Source organism: Schistocerca serialis, chromosome 11 (assembly GCF_023864345.2).
Source record: "Schistocerca serialis cubense isolate TAMUIC-IGC-003099 chromosome 11, iqSchSeri2.2, whole genome shotgun sequence".
Lineage (NCBI taxonomy): Eukaryota > Metazoa > Arthropoda > Insecta > Orthoptera > Acrididae > Schistocerca > Schistocerca serialis.
In genome coordinates this window covers 40478515-40499321 of record NC_064648.1, presented here as the reverse complement: position 1 = coordinate 40499321, position 20807 = coordinate 40478515, and the positions used below count along the sequence as shown (strand labels likewise).

At 45.1% G+C, this 20807-nt stretch overlaps 2 protein-coding genes across 2 annotated transcripts in view; one reads left to right on the top strand and one right to left on the bottom strand.

Moving 5' to 3' along the window:
• LOC126427165 (uncharacterized) overlaps positions 1 to 7934 on the bottom strand; it is a 172001-nt gene extending 164067 nt beyond the window's left edge. Inside the window, exon 1 of the mRNA XM_050089389.1 lies at positions 7727 to 7934. The gene's annotated coding sequence lies outside the window, so the exon portion shown is untranslated. The remainder of the gene's footprint in view (positions 1 to 7726) is intronic.
• LOC126427380 (uncharacterized) overlaps positions 4873 to 20807 on the top strand; it is a 346885-nt gene continuing 330950 nt past the window's right edge. The window contains exon 1 of the mRNA XM_050089729.1: positions 4873 to 5254. The gene's annotated coding sequence lies outside the window, so the exon portion shown is untranslated. The remainder of the gene's footprint in view (positions 5255 to 20807) is intronic.

The following is a 20807-nucleotide window of genomic DNA, read 5'->3' as shown; positions in this document are numbered from 1 at the left end:
TCGGAGGTTCGACTCCTCCCCCGGGCATGCGTGTGTGTGTTGTGCTTAGCGTAAGTCAGTTAAAGTTAGCTTAAGTCAGTTTAATAAGTCACGGCTGCAAAATACTAACGCGAATTCTTTACAGACGAATGGAAAAACTGGTAGAAGCCGACCTCGGGGAAGATCAGTTTGCATTCCGTAGAAATGTTGCAACCCGTGAGGCAATACTAACCCTACGACTTATCTTAGAAAATAGATTAAGGAAAGGCAAACCTCCGTTTGTAGCATTTCTAGACTTAGAAAAAAGCTTTTGACAATGTAGACTCGAAAACGCTCTTTCAAATTCTGAAGGTGGCAGGGGTAAAATACAGGGAGCAAAAGGCTATTTACAATTTGTACACAAACCAGATGGCAGTTATAAGACACGAGGGACATGAAAGGGAAGCAGTGATTGGGAAGGGAGTGAGACAGGGTTGTAGCCTCTCCCCGATGTTATTCAATCTGTATATTGAGCAAGCTGTGAAGGAAACAAAAGAAAAATTTGGAGTAGGAATTAAAATCCATGGAGAAGAAATAAAAACTTTGAGGTTGGCCGATGACATCGTAATTCTGTCAGAGACAGCAAAGGACCTGGAAGAGCAGCTGAACGGAATGGACAGTGTCTTGAAAGGAGGATACAAGATGAACATCAACAAAAGCAAAACGAGGATAATGGAACGTAGTTGAAATAAATCGGGTGATGCTGAGGGAATTAGATTAGGAAATGACACACTTAAAGTAGTGTAGGAGTTTTGCTATTTGGGGAGCAAAATAACTGATGATGGTCGAAGTGGAGAGGATATAAAATGTAGACTGGCAATAGCAAGGAAAGCGTTTCTGAAGAAGAGAAATTTGTTAACATCGAGTATAGATTGAAGTGTCGGGAAGTCGTTTCTGAAAGTATTTGTATGGAGTGTAGCCATGTATGGAAGTAAAACGTGGACGATAAATAGTCTGGACAGGAAGAGAATAGAAGCTTTCGAAATGTGGTGCTACAGAAGAATGCTGAAGATTAGATGGGTAGATCAGATAACTAATGAGGAGGTATTGAACAGAATTGGGGAGAAGAGGAGTTTGTGGCACAACTTGACCAGAAGAAGGGATCGGTTGGTAGGACATGTTCTGAGGCATCAAGGGATCACCAATTTAGTATTGGAGGGCAGCGTAGAGGGTAAAAATCATAGAGGGAGACCAAGAGATGAATACACTAAGCAGATTCAGAAGGATGTAGGTTGCAGCAGGTACTGGGAGATGAAGAAGCTTGCACAGGATAGAGCACCGTGGAGAGCTGCATCAAACCAGTATCTGAAGACGACGACGACGACAACAACAACAAGAACAACATCAACAAGTAGTGTGTAAGCTTAGGGACCGATGACCTCAGCTGTTAGGTCCCATAAGGCCTTACCACAAATAAAAAAATAATAAAAAAAAACACAAGGAACAGAAAGGAATGGTTGAACCCAAACAGAGCGGCAACTCTCCGTACAAACACGTGCGTGTATCCAGAAAAGAGAGAATTTTACGCACCTAGCGGAACAACGGGGAGGGGGAGGGGGAGGGGGGGGTGTACGACGAATTGCTTCCCCGAGCTTTAACTATCATCGCTCACATTTACTGTGGACCACAGAGACGCAGGCCAAGAACGACAACCAGGAAGACTGTGTGAAGTGATGCAAGTACACGGTAAGGCCCGACCGCATTCTGCTGCACTGACAAAACACACTAGACAGGATTTTGGGTTTGGGAAGTCATGCCGCACCCACCTTACCCTTGCCCTTCAGATTTTCGCCTTTCCCGCTCTCTATCGAATAACCGTCAAGGAATTTATTTGCTTTCCGGATGAAAATACACTCCAAACGTGGCTCGACAAGTTTTTGCAGTCGCCGGCCGGAGTGGCCGAGTGGTTCTAGGCGCTACAGTCTGGAAGAAAGCGACTGCTACGGTCGCAGGTTCGAATCCTGCCTCGGGCATGGATGTGTGTGATGTCCTTAGGTTAGTTAGATTTAAGCAGTTCTAAGTTCTAGGGGACTGATGAGCTCAGAAGTTAAGTCCCATAGTGCTCACAGCCATTTGAACCATCTTCCAGTCGAAACCACGTGATTTCTACAGCCGCGGAATCGAAAATTTTCTCCAGCGTTGCCAGCCGGTTGTAAACAGTGAAGGACAACATATTATTGATCACTAGAGCCTGTGTTGTGTGTATCCGTTGTGGTTATTAAAATTTTGGAAAACGATACGAACCAACCCAATACATGTATGGCCAGATTTGTTTCGCAGAAAAGAACTTTGAGCAGTAGCGTGAAGAATATCCCAAACAAAGTACTTGCCAGTACACAGCCTTGGTGATCTCTTCTTTGTGGAAGAAAAACGTCTGCTGTGCTTCCTCCAAATATCACAGAACCCCGCTTATTGTTGTGAAAAGCAGTGAACAGCTTCAGGAGTTTTGGAGGACGCCCTATTTTCGCTAGTAAAGTAAACTGTCCTGCCCTGCTGCCCTTTTCGGTCGATAAAAGCAATGGACGACGGGGCCTTCTGCTCGCGACATTTTTTCCTGAACTCCTCGCCGTGTAAAGACTTCATCAGTAGTAGATCGGTGTGCTCGAAACGCATATTCAGACTCAGGGTACGCACGCTCGGAAAATTTTCTCCGGTCTGCCGAGCGCCAGAAGAACAAATACTTTTCCGACAGTTGTCGGCAGTGAAATTCGGCGGTAGAAATTGTAGTTATTGTGATCGCCTGTTACCTTTGTACAGAGAGACGATGTCTGGCACAGTACCCTGAGCCTAACATTTCATTAAAGTGTTGTAGAGCGCTGGGAGCAGCGAAGTCAGCCTGGTAAGTTCTGTGCGGATGTTTGTCTTTACGCGGTACGATGGTGCTTTTGTGGCCAGGTGCTAACAAGGGAACCTCCCCATCGCACCCCCCCCCCCCCCCCTCGCCCACAGATTTAGTTATAAGTTGGCACAGTGGATAGGCCTTGAAAAAGTGAACACAGATCAATCGAGAAAACAGGAAGAAGTTGTGCGGAACTATGAAAAAAATAAGCAAAATATACAAACTGAGTAGTCCATGCGCAACATAGGCAATTTCAAGGATACTCTGAGTTCAGGAGCGCCGTGGTCCCGTGGTTAGCGTGAGCAGCTGCGGAACGAGAGGTCCTTGGTTCAAGTCTTCCCTCGAGTGAAAAGTTTACTTTCTTTATTTTCGCAAAGTTATCATCTGTCCGTTCGTTCATTGACGTCTCTGTTCACTGTAATAAGTTTAGTGTCTGTGTTTTGCGACCGCGCCGCAAAACCGTGCGATTAGTAGACGAAAGGACGTGCCTCTCAAATATTCATTGACATCCTTATTGAAGTCGCGAGCTATATTTGCTGGATTCATATTGCCCACGGAATGCATCTCACGCATTTAATGCACTCTCGTCCAAAGTAGTGAACAGTCAACTGCCAGCCAGGGAGCCTCGTTAGCAGGAATACTCTCTCTTCCGTGCGCTGTAGTCGACTGACGTCGTGTGTTTCGATGTTTGTTTAGGTGCAGCGTCCCCATACTACGGCGCGGTTACCTCGCATCGGACGGACGGACGGAGAGATAATAATTGTCTGAAAATAAAAAATTAAACTTTTCACTCGAGGGAAGACTTGAACCAAGGACCTCTCGTTCCGCAGCTGCTCACGCTAACCACGGGACCACGGCGCTCCTGAGCTTATACTGTCCTTTATGTTGCCCATCTTGCGCATGGACTACTCAGTTTGTATATTTTGTTTATTTTTTTCATAGTTCCACACAACTTATTCCTGTTTTCTCGATTGAGCTGTGTTCAGTTTTTCAAGGCGAATCCACTGTGCCAACTTATAACTAAATCGCAGTGGGGTGCGATGGGGAGGTTCCCTTGTAAGAACCGTCTGCCATGCAGTTCGCACTGGGTTACAAACTATAGATGTGAATAGTAGCTCATTTTAGTCTCGCTAATTACGCGAATGGCATAAGAGAGAGAAAGAATGGCTGACATTGGTCCGTAGTACAGTAGCCTGCTGAGCGGATATGCAGATGTAGCAGTAAAAAGAGATGAGTGAATGGCTGGGATACGAGCCAATTACGGGGTACACTCAGATGAGAGGCTTTTGGAGGCGACCGCGGCGTGGAACGAGCTCGGCACGAAAAAAAGAGACGAAAAAGAACAGGGCAGACAGGCAGCGAATGGAATGGAATGAAATACACACACGCACACACACACTGCTCCAGACGAACAACCAGTCGAGGTTGTGGTCCTGCCTGTAGAGTAGAAGGGATAATATATTAATCACGTCCGACCGCATTTCTGGGACAGCGGCAGAGAGAGAGAGAGAGAGAGAGAGAGAGAGAGAGAGAGAGAGAGAGATGGTCACAGCTCGGCGCCGCGTCACGTTTTTCATTTTGTGCGCTGCCCGGGCGAGCTGTTGGCTCGCTCGTTTTTCCCCTCGCATCTCGCTCCCTGGGGACGCGGGCCCGTCCCCCGACATCCCCCCCTAGCAGTAATTGAACTTCCCCCTGCGCCTGCTCGCTCGCCGAGCCGCGGGCAAATAGCTTGCCTTCTACAGCCAGCCGATACGGCAGTCGCCGCGCCTGCGCCCTGCGGCCGTCGGCGCCGCATCCGCTTCCCTCCCTGGTCCGCGCGCTCGGCCCTAACTCCGCTTCCTTCCCGGCGGAGTTTCTGCGCAGAAACGCTGCGCAGTAGCCGAGCCAGCTCAGGTGGTTGGACGACGCTGGCCGACCAATAGCGGGACGGCTTACAACCGCTATCTCGCGGCTGCCGTTCCGAGGGGTCGCGCCGTCGACCAATCGCAGCGGCCGTTACATCGTAGCTAGCCGTGCCAGGCCCCTCTAGCACCGTTCCCCACTAAAGATTTCGACCGTGGACGTTCGCCACTGTGGAAGATGTGTTTCTCGTTAGGGATACATTCTCTCAGTCCAGCCGTAGGCGCTACCGTTTAAAAAAAAAAATTGCTTTACATCGGTGCTGCACTCGGTGTAAATACATAACAACGGATAGTGTATGTAAACATGTGACATTTGCTCTCTCGGACTTGGTACGTGACTGCTACCATGAAACAGTTTCGACGTACTTGCTGAATAATCAACGTGGTTCGCGCTAGAGTCGCGGTGCGCCTGTTTCCTGACGCGAGTGCAACGAAAAACGATACAACTGGGATATATTACCTCATTCTCCAAGTTCGGATTATGCAGCTGAACTAGGTAAGCGTTTATTTTCTTATTCTTCTCAGCATGAACGCATTTGAACTATAACCACGCAATCTGTTGGATTCTCTAGTGCGTATAGGTAGACGGCACTTTCATGTTCAAGAGTCTATCGTAATATTGTTCATAATACTACAGCTGGTAGGTTTTTAACCGCGTATTTTAGCAATTTATCTAACCTGGATTCTTTTGGAATTGTTAAACTCTGTTTTAGAGCAGTGTTTTCGTATTTCTTAACACATTATAGTGATGGTTCCTTTATTTTTAAATGCCGTTTCGTAGTAGTGTATCAATATCTGTGATCGCGGCTCCAGATAAACATTTGAGGAGTTTAACAGTCGACATATTTTTTCGAATTTTCAGATTAGAATGCCCAAGTTAATAGTGCGCGTTAGTTGGCTTGATTTGTAAATAGAGAGCATGCCCAGGTATGTAAACGAATTGTATCGATTTTCCTTTTTTTGGGTATCGTCATTAGCTTTTTTTTTTATTAAATCGGACTGGTTTTCCCCGCCGTATCTTGTTGGCCGTGCAGGACCGCTATCCCACCGCACTGTTCTTATTTTATTCCGGTTCCGCCTTGGTGGTCGTTTTAAATCACCTCGGCTGGGAGGTTGGCTCGATGTTTATCTCCTTCGCCCGTGGCTGTGTGGGCCCCATCATTATTATTGTTCCTTCCCCCGCCCCCTCCTCACCGAACACCCCCGCCATCTTTCATATCCTCCTCGGGAATCTTAACTACCGTTCCTCCATTCTGTCCCGTTCTCTGCTGCCTGCGTCCTTTGGTTCTTCTCTCGTCATCCCCCCCCCCCCTTTCCCGCCGTCTCGTGAGCTTAGTCGATGTTTGCCCGAGTCCCGCCAGGGGTGCCCAAAGTGTTGCCTTCTCGCAAGGGGTTTTAAAATTTTGTGTTCTGTATTGCTAGTAGTACAATATCCTACTACTTAACTCAGATTAAGAGCTGTCAAGATAAAAGCCATATCAGCAAACTGCTACTCGTCGCAAGATAAAGAAATAAACGTGTTAGACCAACTTAGATGTACTTCACTGTGGTATACGTTTTAAGAACGGCGATTTTCGGTTTCCGGTAACACTTAAATTTAGACATATCAGTGCGACGTTTCGGATCATAGTGCGATAGTGCATCCTAAAAAAATTAAAAAATCTATCATAGTGACAGACTAAATTGTAGAGTAGCTTGAAGTTTGCGTTGGGATGGATGGTGAAATTTTGTTTATAAGCCGCCGGAGCTAAGAAATTCCAATGTTGGGGTAAGAAAGAGACTTGTAGCGTAACACGATGCATACCTTTGCGCCATATTTAACACACGTTTCGTTATTAAAACTAGAAACTGTAAGATACACACTGAAAACATGTGTTACACATTAGGCAAATTAACGGCGGGTATTTTGCTGCATATTATTTACAGCTACGATGAATACAGCGGTGCTATGTTTCGCCACATATCTCTCCGCCAAAGTCCGAGATTGGAAAATAAGAAACGTAGTGAACTTCACGTTTAGATGGTAATTTCGTAGTGTTGGTATATTTTCGACAAGTTTTTCAGCGTTATCACCTAACTCGTTTGCGTGTAAACTTTAAATTTACGTGCGCTGTTCAGCTTTATGTTAATGAGTGACAGAACACTACGCAGAATAAAGGTTCTAGCGTCACGCAAGTATTAAATTGTTGTGAAATAAAATGATAATGTCTCTCAACTACTTTTAGCGCTACGAAAGACACTTTTCAAATCGCTTGTTCTCACTTTTTGTTTCGATCTATTTTAGATCCTTTGATATTCTTTCGCAAAACGATATTAGTCACTTCAGAAAATACCATTCGATGATGATAAAATTCTGTAAAATAGGATGTTTAAAAAAGCCAATTGTAAAGTTGAAAAGATTTGCAAGCTTAACAATAACTAGTTTGAAATACTTAATTAAATAGAATAATTATAATCTCGTTTCGTACATTGATATTTTGAGAGTAATGCTGCCGACGATCATCCCAGTAAATAACACGTCATTCATTTCTGCACCCGCGTCCCTTTATTACCTAACCTGTGCTCATCGTACAATCGTGAAAAATGTGTAGAGAGAAACGTTGTAAAATCTACCAGCATAAAGAACGACAAAGCTGGTCGTGGTTGCCTGACTATCAGCATCTGAGGCAGCTGTATTTACATTTTGAGACAAGCAAGTACATCCGTAAACACAACCTGTTACTAAACCAACAAAGATGTATGTACAAGTCCTTGGGCTTAGCACGCTAGCAAATCAGAGGGACCGTGTTGCATTTTCTTGCACATCACTTAAAGATTTCCCCAGCTTTTGCTTAGTGATGCCTGAATACGTTAGGGACAGCGGTCAATACCATTCTCTACCTTTGTTGATAACTTTCAAATATTCTGCACAAACGAATGTTTCTTGCACATTATAATCACGATACGATCTATTAAAATCTGTACATACCTTTGTGTATGTGATGCGTATTGGAATTCAAGCGTCGGGCATCATTTCTTCTTATCACATACATATGTTTGTATTTTGATTGCAGCCACGTGTTGGCGGAAACATTATTTTCTGCGATTTGTAAATGAACGGCACTGGCTCGTCTTAAATGCACAGCTTTCTTCCGTTTATTTGGAAAACCACATCGCAGTTTGTACACAAGCCGTTGTTCTCAATGGAGCAAAGAGTTTCGACGGCAGAGATGCCCGTCGCAGATGGTCGATAAAGGTGTTCCCAACTGTGGAAATGCCCAGCCAGAGACTGCTTGCGAAGCATCTTTGAAATCGTGGCTGCTCTCATGTTTTACAGATATTGTTACTAGTCGTCTGTTTTGCAATTTGCCGAGCTATCGAGCCATCTTCAGAAATCAGTACTTTTGCCGCTGTTTTCTTTGCATACATTTCTTGCGGTCTTTGCATGCGCAGTGTAAACAACTGGTAGCCATTACTGTGTTTTTGCTTAATGCATTTCTGTTGCCGTGTGTGTCCGTTGCTAGATGACAAAGACTGAGTCATAGTTTCTGTATCCCCATCAATGAAGGCATTTGGTTAAAAGTGCTTTTCTTCTGCGTAAAGACTCATGCTCAGCCATGAATATTGTTAGTCTACGTTGCCGATGATAATTGTAGCAAAGATCCATAGTCCCTTGCGTGATGTATTTGGTAACCCATTGCATTTCGTGGTTTGCTGTTTCATCACATATTTGCAGAATGAAACAAGCGTGTTTATTTGCCACCATGTGTAAGATTTATCTTCTAATGGCTGTAAGGAACCGTGCAAATACAGAAAAAGAGGTATCTGTAATTCCAGACTGCAGTCTACTGTGACATGGGTTGCAGCATAAGCAAATCTGCAACGTTTTACTGTATTTCAATGACGTTATGTTCGGTGGTTTTAGTGGTAACTCTTTTATTCCGCTTCTGCAGTGTCCACTTTTGTGCCATTTCCAGGCACGTATTAAGACAGGCCTATAAGACAAGATAAGAATTCAATGTGTCGTTATGGAATTGGTTAAAAATAACATTCTTGCTGGGTTGTGTCAATCTTGATGGTAACAGAGCCAGTGCTTGCTGTTAATATTGAGTAGATTTTGCTGATTTACATGTAGGCTAAAGTCAGTCAATGTAAATAGTACAAGAGTGACACAGCCCCGCAACGACATTATTTTTAACCAGTTTCTATACCATAACAAGGCATCATGTTTTCCATTGTACTGTGTCATTATAGACGATTGATAGTGGCACAAAAGCCGAAATTTCAATAGTGCAATAGAATAGTCACACCTACGAGCGAACACAACGTCATCTAAAAATTCGTGAAGGCTGTTACCCACACCAGAAATAGTTACGGTTTTAATATCTGTTTTTGAACTTTAAGGGTTCTTTTATTGATTTATCACTCGAACGTATTCAAAAAGTAGGCTATATGCTCCGCGTCAGATTGTTACGATTTTCTTGCTGTTTCAGTAGACGTTAAATATTATTTGCTGCTGCAGGTTTAATCCTATTGCAATTGAGCGAAATGCGATAAAACACTTCTACATTTCGTATCGATTGCAACGTTTCAAAATTTAGGACTACCGTTCTAATGTGGAAGACATCACTTTGGTTACAGCCATAGGATACGTGCAGTTGCATGCTATGCAGCTAAGGAGACTTAAAGGGGAATTCTTTGAAGAACGGCTGTGTAGGTCTCGCCAAAGCTGCATTCGATGATAATTATCCGACCTGTTTGCTGCCTCCTAGGTACGTATCACGTAGGGATCATGAGACCTGGAGAAGAGGAATTATTGCGCATTTTAATAGGTATTTAGACAGTAAATTTTCCCTCGCTCGTAAGGGATTTTCTTAATTTTTTATATTTATGGTGGTTTTGAAGTTGAGAATTTAGATACATGTCCCGAAGCAGTTCGATGCAACTCTCAAAAAATACTCTGCAAAATCGACTTCGAAAACTTCCAACCATTTTTAATATTCTTAATTGAGGTGATGTTCTGGCGAAAAGCAGCTTGCTCATGTGTTAGTGTGTTCTCCTGGGGGGTCCTGGGTTCGAATCACGGCGTAACCAAAAATTAGGTGCATGTTATGTGAGCGTTTACGTGAAGTGTAGAATACAAGAAGAAGAAATATTAATTTGTAGTTTTTACTCAGACAAGCCCTTAATTAACAATCTTATATAAAATGTCGATAATTGAGAATTGTTGTATGCAGTATATAACTGGAAATAAGAAGGCGTGCATTTTTCATAAAAATGACAATTAGATGTCGTAGTTATCATACATTTGATGAATTTTATATTTAAATGACGTTGGTATTCAAGCTGAACGGTAAAAAAAGAATAAATAACCGAAATGAGACTCGATTTAGAGATAACCAGTTTCGTGCGCTTCCTGCTTCACGGAAATACTCATCGAACACGTACCTTTGTTTGAAAAATCATTCCAGTCGAACCCAGCATCCCCCCTCCCCCCCCCCCCCCCCCCACCTTACCATCCTACATACACACACACACACACACAGCGAGCGTAAACACTATCATATAGTCACACTGCTTGCCGAAAAATATATCGCTTACTTTAGCATATTGAACATGGTTGGAAAAGTTCAAAGTCGATTTTCTGGAGAATTTTCGAGGGGTTGCTCGAACTGCTTTGCAAGAGGAAGCAAATGGAATTGTAAAGAGTGTAATATTAGTTAAAAGCGCCATCGACCACACACTGCACAGTGGCTTGTGGATTACGGAGGGTGTAAACCGTAACGGTTAACAGCGTACCACATTAGTATAGGCGAAGTCGAGACAAACAATATATAGGACGCTAGGGGTGTGCTCTACATACACCACCTGTGCAATGGCGCAATCCCATCGCGCGAGGTTTTCAATATTCTCTTCGCGCAGACTGTTAGCTGTAGTGAAAGAATGAATAGGACCTGTTTTTGTGGGAGAGTTGTAGTTTCAGCGTGTTCTGGGATACTTTTTCGCTGGATACCACGGTTTTCGAGTTATTCAGGAAGAACGTAACACAGCGACCTTGAAACGCATCTGTAACCGTTAGACTCTCGCTTCACCAGGCACGAAATTTACTATGTTGTTCATGGGACTCTGTCCTACCACAGTACAAAATTTTGCGACTACGAGAATTATTTCCGATATTCGACCGTTTTGGATCTTCAATGATCGGTCTATGACGCGAACGGCGTAGTCAGCTATTCCGTTGACATTATTTATTTAAACTTTCCCATGGTTGGGGGTAGGTAATAAAAGAAAGGCGGACTTTCATAAACGTTACGGAAAAACTAATTACGTTTCCAATTCGATCCGAAACCAACCCTTACAAACATAGTTTTGTAGTAAGGAGGGCAGACGAACAAAATAGTTTAACTGTTAATTTTACGCTGTTAAAATTTATAGAATTTGTTGTGACTTGGCAAGACAGCCAAGCCACTAGGAGAGGAAGCCGAAAGGCACGCGTTTAAGCTCACGCAGGCTGGCGTGAGGTCTGGAACAGGTAAAGTAATTATACTAGCAAAAGAAGGTACGTAGCTTCTGAAATACTTAACTTTAATCCATAATTGGTGAACATCGGTCTGACGGTACATGCATCACAAGATAAATAGCAAATGATAATGGCGCCTTGCTAGGTCGTAGCAAATGACGTAGCTGAAGGCTATGCTAACTATCGTCGCGGCAAATGAGAGCGTAATTTGTCAGTGAACCATCGCTAGCAAAGTCGGCTGTACAATTGGGGCGAGTGCTAGGAAGTGTCTCTAGACCTGCCGTGTCGCGGCGCTCGGTCTGCAATCACTGACAGTGGCGACACGCGGGTCCGACTTATACTAGCGGACCGCGGCCGATTTAAAGGCTACCACCTAGCAAGTGTGGTGTCTGGCGGTGACACCACAGAATTGTGACGTAAAACTTATAAAAACGTCAGTTCTAAAATTTCTTGTGCACGACCAAACAGGTAGCGTAATAGCCCGACCAAGGTAGAATATGGGAAATACGAGGAACATTTCATAAATAATGCACTCTTAATTTTTTTTTACTTACACTTTAATTTTTTTATAAATCTCTTGACACTCTTTCAGTATAGTTTCCCTGCTTCCCTGTCATTGAATCCCAAGGCCGGGAAGGTCTATTATTCGATCCAGGACTGCACTTCTGTTCATCTGTCGAATGACTTGGGTAACGGTGGTAGAAAGCTCTTCCAAATAGAGGTGACGACGTCCACACACACCGGTTGTTTCAACTTCGGGAACGAGTCGAAGTCTGGTGGGCTCATTTCCGGGCTGTAGGTAGGGTCCGACAGTACTTCTTCACATCCGTACTCGCGCAGTTTTGCGGCTACAACATCGCCAGTATGTGGGAGAGCATTATAGACTAACTGAGGTTGGCTTTTGTACATTTTTCTGCGCAGGTTCTGCATGAAGTTCCGATAAAACACTGTTTTGACACTTGTTTCACGTGCGACTCAATTTGTCATGATGATTCCTTGGTGATCGTAAGCAAAAATCATTATTTGGCTGAGCTTTGATTGAGCACGCGAAATTTTTTTTGGCCGTGGAGAGTCTGAACCTCTCCACTCATTGGACTGTGGTTTCAGCTCCGGTTCAAAGTCTCCAATGCACGTTTCGTCAACAGCGATAATTCGGCACAAGAAGCCTTGGTGTTCACGGTCGAATCGTTGTTCGAGCAACGTTGCGATGTCCAGGCGTTTCTGCTTTTCTTCAGCAGCCCAACATGTGTCAGAATACGGAATACTGATGTTGGGGAAATTCCCGTGGCTTCGGACTGTTCCCTCACAAGTCGCGCTGCGATCTTCTTAAAGAGCTTCCGCCACGAGTTTCACACTTCGCTCATCTCTTAAGGTTTTTGCGTTTCAGGGTCTCGGATTACCTCCTGTGCTCATACCAGCACCACGGAAACGATTAACCCAACGTGAAATTGTACTACGATCCACTGCAAACTCACCACAAACTTCACTTAACATACTGCGGATTTCTGTCGGGTTTTTGCCGCTTAAAGTTTCGATCTTGGTGTACGACCTCTGATATTCAAGAGTCACGGTACCAGACACCCCTGCAGGGTACATTTCTACTCTTGCCAATTTCATGTTAGAGAACACAAAGTAGAAACAAAAGAAGGTGCAGCTTTCTCGAGTTCCCACTTGCATGAGACTTAGTTTTCATTGTTGTTGCACCAAGCAATCCACATGAATACCACCCTGACCATTATTTGTGAATCGTTGCTCGTAATTCTTGTAGCCCCGGATGTTTGTACGGTTCTAGGCGCTACAGTCTGGAAATGCGCGACCGCTACGGTCGCAGGTTCAAATCCTACCTCGGGCATGGACGTGTGTGATGTCCTTAGGTTAGTTAGGTTTAAGTAGTTCTACGTTCTAGTGGACTGATGACCTCAGATGTTAAGTGCCATAGTGCTCAGAGCCATTTGAACCAGATGTTTGTACAAGGAAGTGCCGCGCACAACACTATAGTACTCCTGAACGAAGGGGGGGGGGGGGGGGGGGGCTAGCGGGGGAGTTGGAAGTCAGTTCCCTACATTTATCTGGTATAGCACGAAAACCACGGCCTCTAGCGAAAAAACATTCCAATGAAAAATTAAAGAGCACCAAATTTCCTGCAGAAATGGTCGTATTCGTTTTTTCTCTAGGAAGAATAGCTTGGCTGCAGAGGGCGGCAAAGTATAGAAAATCTCGCTTATATAGTGTTTGTAGCCAGTTTGAGGTAGTAAACAGTTGGCGTTTACTTGTGCAGGTGTAGGAGTGTGCGTGATGTGTGGTGTAGTTGATACTGTAAGTAGAAACACCACCACTCAAGGATTTGACGTGTCCCGCGCGGCAGACCGCTGCCTGCGAGGCAGTACGAGGTCTCGGTCGATCTTTGGCCAGCAGGTCTCCATCCCTACAGCCTCCATCACCGAGCGAGGTTGCTGTGGCAGAGGTTAGCACACTGGACTCCCACTCGGCAGGACGGCTGTTCGAACCCGCGTCCTGCCATCCAGGTAAAGGTTTTCCATTACTTCCGTAAATCGCTCCAGGCAAATGCCGGGATGCTTCCTTTGAAAGGGCGCGGCCGATTTCCTTCCCCCATCCTTGACACAATCCGACATTGCGCTCCGTCGGTAATGATCATGCGACATATTGAGAAACAATTTTTTGTTGCTCCTGGGAGTCGTTAGGTATGCAACCTGCATCTACGATTGTGTGCCATTAAGCCGTGGATCTGGTTAGCCGTTTCACTTCCATACATGGCTACACTCCATACAAATACTTTCAGAAACGACTTCCTGACACTTAAATCTATACTCGATGTTAACAAATTTCTCTTCTTCAGAAACGCTTTCCTTGCCATTGCCAGTCTACATCTTATATCTTCTCTACTTCGACCATCATCAGTTATTTTGCTCCCCAAATAGCAAAACTCCTTTACTACTTTAAGTGTCTCATTTCTTAATCTAATTCCCTCAGCATCCCCCGCCTTAATTCGACTGCATTCCATTATCCTCGTTTTGCTTTAGTTGATGTTCATCTTATATCCTCCTTTCAAGACACTGTCCATTCCATTCAACTGCTCTTCCAAGTCCTTTGCCGCCTCTGACAGAATTACAATGTCATCGGCGAACCTCAAAGTTTTTATTTTTTCTCCACGGATTTTAATACCTACTCCGAGTTTTTCTTTTGTTTCCTTTACTGCTTGCTCAATATACAGATTGAATAACATCTGGGAGAGGCTACAACCCTGTCTCAACTGCTTCCCCTTCATGTCCCTCGACTCTTATAACTGCCTTCTGATTTCTGTACAAATTGTAAATAGCCTTTTGCTCCCTGATTCAATAACAGATTGAATATACAGATTGAATAACATCTGGGAGAGGCTACAACCCTGTCTCAACTCCTTCCCCTTCATGTCCCTCGACTCTTATAACTGCCTTCTGATTTCTGTACAAATTGTAAATAGCCTTTTGCTCCCTGTATTTTACCCCTGCCACCTTCAGAATTTGAAAGAGAGTATTCCAGTCAACATTGTAAAAGCTTTCTCTAAGTCTACAAATGCTAGAAACGTAGGTTTGCGTTTCCTTAATCTTTCTTCTAAGATGCGTCAGTATTGCCTCACGTGTTCCAACTTATTCCAATTTCATAAGACCGCCACCTCCTTCGTCCGCTCTTTGTCCTCCCCCTGCTGCCAGCACTGCCTATCTCCTCTCCATCTGCTCCCTGCCCGTCTTTTCTTTTTTTGCACCCAACCTCCTCCGGCGCATCTCCTCCTGTGCATCTCCTCACTCCATTTATCTCCTCCCCCTTTCCTTGTCCGTTTCGTCCTCCCCATCTCTCAGTCCATCTACTCCTCGGCCTCCTATTCATCTCCTCTCACCTTTCTCAGTTTATTCCCAACTTCTCGTTCTCTCCCTAACCCCCAATCCACGACCACGACCCCTCTCTGTCCATCTCCTCCTCTTCCCTTCAATTTGTCCATCTACTCCTCGCCGTCTCTCTGTTCATCTCCTCCTTTTCCGTTTGTCTTTGCACTTCCTTCTCTCACACATAGTGTCCATATACTCCCGTCATATCTGAGTCTCTGTCGTCTTTGCCCCTCCCTGTCCGTGCATCTCTTCCTCTCCCCTTCTGCTTCCACGATGTCACTGCAATAGGGGCCTCCCGATTCTTACCCCTGCACTCTTTTCGGTTAGTAAGTAATACACTATGTGATCAAAAGTATACGGACACCTGATTCAAAACGACTTAAAAGTTCGTGACGCCCTCCATCGGTAATGCTGGAATTCAATATTGTGTTGGCGCACCCATAGCCTTGTTCACAGCTTCCACTGTCGCAGGCATGCGTTCAATCAGGTGCTGGAAGGTTTCTTGGGGAATAGCAGCCCATTCTTCATGGAGTGCTGCACTGAGGAGAGGCATCGATGTCGGTTGGTGAGGTCTGGCACGAAGTCGGCGTTCTAAAAGATCCCAAAGGTGTTCTACAGGATTCAGGTCAGGACTCTGTGCAGGCCAGTCCATTACAGGGACGTTATTGTCGTGTAACCACTCCGCCACAGGCCGTGCATTATGAACAGGTGCTGGATCGTGTTGAAAGATGCAGTCGCCATCCCCGATTTGCTCTTCAAGAGTGGGAAGCAAGAATATGGTTAAAGCATCACTGTAGGGCTCTGCTGTGATAGTGCCACGCAAAACTTCTAAGGGTGCAAGCCCCTTCCATGGAAAACACGACCACACCATAACACCACCGCCTGCGAATTTTACTGTTGGCACTACACACGCTGGCAGGCGACGTTCACCGGGCATTCCCCATACCCACACCCTGCCATCTGATCCCCACATTGTGTACCGTGATTCGTCAGTCCACACAACGTTTTCCCACTGTTCAGTCGTCCAATGTTTACGCTCCTTACACCGAGCGAGGCGTCGTTTTGCATTTACCGGCGTGATGTGTGGCTTACGAGCAGCCGCTCGACAATGAAACCTAAGTTTTCCCACCTCCCGCATAACTGTCGTAGTACTTGCAGTGGATCCTGATGCAGTTTGGTTCAAATGGCTCTAAGGAGTATGGCACTTAACATCTGAGGTCATCAGTCCCCTAGACTGAGAACGGCTTAATCCTAACTAACGTAAGGACATGAGACACATCCATGCCCGAGGCGGGATTCGAACCTGCGACCGTAGCAACAGCGCAGTTCCGGACTGAAGCGCCTCGAACCGCTCGGCCACATCGGCCGGCATGCAGTTTGGAATTCATGTGCAGTGGTCTGGATATATTTCTGCCTATTACACATTACGACGCTCTTCAACTGTCGGCGGTCTCTGTCAGTCAACAGACGAGGTCGGCCTGTACGCTTTTGTGCTGTACGTGTCCCTTCACGTTTCCACTTCTCTATCACATCGGAAAGAGTGGACCTGGGGATGTTTAGGAGTGTGGAAATCTCGCGTACAGGCGTATGACGCAAGTGACACCCAATCACCTGACCACGCTGGAAGTCCGTGAGTTCCGCGGTGCGCCCCATTCTGCTCTCTCACGATGTCTGATGACTACTGAGGTCGCTGATATGGAGTACCTGGCAGCAGGTGGCAGCACAGTGCAGGTAATATGACGAACGTATGTTTTCGGGGTGTCCGGATAAACATAGTGTATTTGCACGTAATTTGTACTATAATGCGTACACCTTTTGTCTAGAAGTGGGTGTAACGGCCCAGTCGAATTAATGAGACCACCCGTCAAAAGGCTGCGGAGGTGCTGGAAGGTGGCGACAGGGGTGTGGGGCCGTGCCGCGCTGCGCTACGTTTCTGGGTTCAGGATTCGTGCGCGGAGCAGCCCGACCGAGGCGCTCCAACAGATTCTGGATGTCTGGCTTCAATCCCGACAGGTTAGTGCCCAGCGGAAAAGTGGAAACTCATCCAGGTGCTGATTGAACCACTCACATGGACGTTGCATTATCCTGCTGGTATGTCTCTCTGCCTACACTTCTTGTAGGGGTGGACACGGTCCTCAACCATAGATGCATTCTTGTGATGATCCCTTGTGCCTCCCGGAATAACCAGGGAATGCCACCGGCGTGAACGGTTCCGTCGAGTGTTTGCGTGCAGACGTTTCACGCCGTACACGCAGTTGGCCGCCTGTGCGTTGGAGGACAAACCGTGATACATTTGAAAAGACCAGCTGTCAGCAGTGAGTTGCGGTATTGGCGCGCCACTTCCAGCTTTCGGCGCCGGTGGTTAGGCCGGTATTACACTATCAAATTTCTTTGTCCAATATCTTTGTCAAAGATATTTGATAGTGTAATAGGGACTTTGTCAAATGTCGTCCAATATTTGATCAAATCTAGGGCCTCGCTGTATATTTGATCAAAGAAACCGCTTGTCTTCTGTACACTGCAATGTGACATGTTACCACATGGAGCGCTAGCATCGCTGCAGGGTTCTGTCGCCTGTAGTGTTTTTATAACCATTGCCGGTAAATACAATTGGTGTGTGCCGACAACTACAAAATTAATAGAGATGTCTGAAGCTGTTGAGGCGCTTTACGACGTGAGGCACCCTGAATACAAAAATAGATTAAGAAGATTGGAGACCTAACCTAACATAACATAACCCTCTCCTGTAGCAAGGAATCGGAGTGTTACAGTGAGCCTGTCTTCTGAAGATGTAGCAGTTCTTAAGTGAATATTGTGCTTTGTGATATGAGGATACACTTCATTGAGCACATACAGAAATGTATGCTCATCCATTCTTAAGTAATTGATGTACGACTTGACGTCTTCCACTGTAAGCTCACGTAACAAGTTTCGTTGAATGCTTTTATCGTGTCGTCGTAAAACCCACGGCTTCACGCAGATTAGATTAGTTTTTTCGTTCCACAGATCCGTGCTGAGGAGATCCTCGTGGATGTGGAACATGTCGATTTTTTTTTAAGCTGAAATAACAATACTAATAGTATGAATAAATAAAATACATCATTTGTTTCTACTAAAAATTTCGTCAATGGAGTAGAAGGAGTTGGCCACTAGTAACTCTTTCAGGCTCCTTTTAAACTGATATTTATTTCTAACTAAATTTTTTTTATGTTTGCTGGCAAATTATTGAAGATGAGTGTTCCTGAGTAGTGGACCCCTTTTTGAACTAAAGTAAGTGCTTTTAAGTCCTTGTGCAGATCATTTTTGTTCCTGGTATTGTATGTATGAACTGAGTTGTTTGTTGGAAAAAGAGATATATTATTTACGACAAATTTCATTAAGAAGTAAATATACTGAGAGGCAGTAGTTACTATACCCAGTTCTTTGAAGAGGTTTCTGCAGGACGTCCGTGAATTTACTCCACAAATAATACGTATTACACGCTTTTGGACTCTGAAAACTTTTGTTTGACTTCAAGATTTACCCCAAAATATTATCCCATATGACATTATGGAATGAAAGTATGCAAGCTTTTTCATTTTTATGTTGCCTATGTCTGCTAACACTCGAATTGCAAATACAGATTTGTTAAGGCCTTTCTGCAGTTCTGTGGTGTGCTCCTCCCAACTGAATTTATTATCAAGTTGTAATCCCAGGACTTTTAAGACTGTCAACCTCATATGTATGGTTCCATTTTTTCCCCCACTTCTTTTCCGCATGTGCACACAATGCAATTGGGGTACGTACAACTGCTGAGGTTAATAACAAGTTGTTGTCAGCCATCTTGAACTTTGACGAAAAATTTGATGACAGTGTAATACCCCTTCTAGCGCTACGTCAAAGATCTTTGTCAAATATATTGGACGGAATATTGGATCACATCTTTGATCAAATCTTTGACAAAGAAATTTGATAGTGTAATACCGGCCTTAGCAGTCAGCAGGGATGCCTGAGCGAGGCGGCGGCTGCGGAGGCCCACACGCAGCGGCGTCCAGAAGACGCTGTCGGTGGCCGCAGGCCTACTCCCCCGTCTGTTCTGCAGCCGCCGTTCAGCCCCCTCATCCTTGGTCCGTGGTACACCGCAGTGTCTCAGCGCCGATTTTGGGCAGTCGGGGACCTTGTACTTCACATCTACATCTCGACTGTGCAAGCCACCCAACGGTGTGTGGCGGAGGGCACTTTATGCGCACCTGTCATTACCTCCCTTTTCCTGTTCCAGTCGAGTATGGTTCGCGGGAAGAACGACTGTCTGAAAGCCTCCGTGCGCGCTCTAATCTCTCTAATTTTACATTCGTGATCTCCTCGGGAGGTATAAGTAGGGGGAAGCAATATATTTGATACCTCATCCAGAAACGCACCCTCTCGGAGCTACACCGCGATGCAGAGCGCCTCTCTTGCAGAGCCTGCCACTTGAGTTTGCTAAACATCTCCGTAACGCTATCACGCTTACCAAATAACCCTGTGACGAAACGCGCCGCTCTTCTTTGGATCTTCTCTGTCAACCCGACCTGGTACGGATCCCCACACTGATGAGCAATACTCGAGTATAGGTCGAACGAGTGTTTTGTAAGCCACCTCCTTTCTTGATGAACTACATTTTGTAAGGACTCTCCCAATTAATCTGAACCTAGCAGCCGCCTTACCAACAATTAATTTTATATGATCATTCCACTTCAAATCGTTCCGCACGCATACTCCCAGATATTTTACAGAAGTAACTGCTACCAGTGTTTCTTCCGCTATCATATAATCGTACAATAAAGGATCCTTCTTTCTATGTATTCGCAATACATTACATTTGTCTATGTTAAGGGTCAGTTGTCACTCCCTGCACCAAGTGCCTATCAGCTGCAGATCTTCCTGCATTTCGCTACAATTTTCTAATGCTGCAAATTCTCTGTGTACTACAGCATCATCCGCGAAAAGCCGCATGGAACTTCCGACACTATCTACTAGGTCATTTATATATATTGTGAACAGCAATGGTCCCATAACACTCCTCTGTGGCACGCCAGAGGTTACTTTAACGTCTGTAGACGTCTCTCCATTGATAACAACATGCTGTGTTCTGTTTGCTAAAAACTCTTCAATCCAGCCACACAGCTGGCCTGATATTCCGTAGGCTCTTACTTTATCAGGCGACAGTGCGGAACTGTATCGAACGCCTTCCGGAAGTCAAGCAAAATGGCATCTACCTGGGAGCCGGTATCTAATATTCTCTGGGTCTCATGAACAAATAAAGCGAGTTGGGTCTCACACGATCGCTGTTTCCGGAATCCATGTTGAGTCCTACACAGTAGATTCTGGGTTTCCAAAAACGACATGATACTCGAGCAAAAAACATGTTCTAAAATTCTACAACAGATCGACGTCCCCAGATATAGGTCTATAGTTTTGCGCATCTGCTCGGCGACCCTTCTTGAAGACTGGGACTACCTGTGCTCTTTTCCAATCATTTGGAACCTTCCGTTCCTCTAGAGACTTGCGGTACACGGCTGTTAGAAGGGGGGCAAGTTCTTTCGCGTACACTGTGTAGAATCGAATTGGTATCCCGTCAGGTCCAGTGGACTCTCCCTTGTTGAGTGATTTCAGCTGCTTTTCTGTTCCTTGGACACTTATTTCGATGT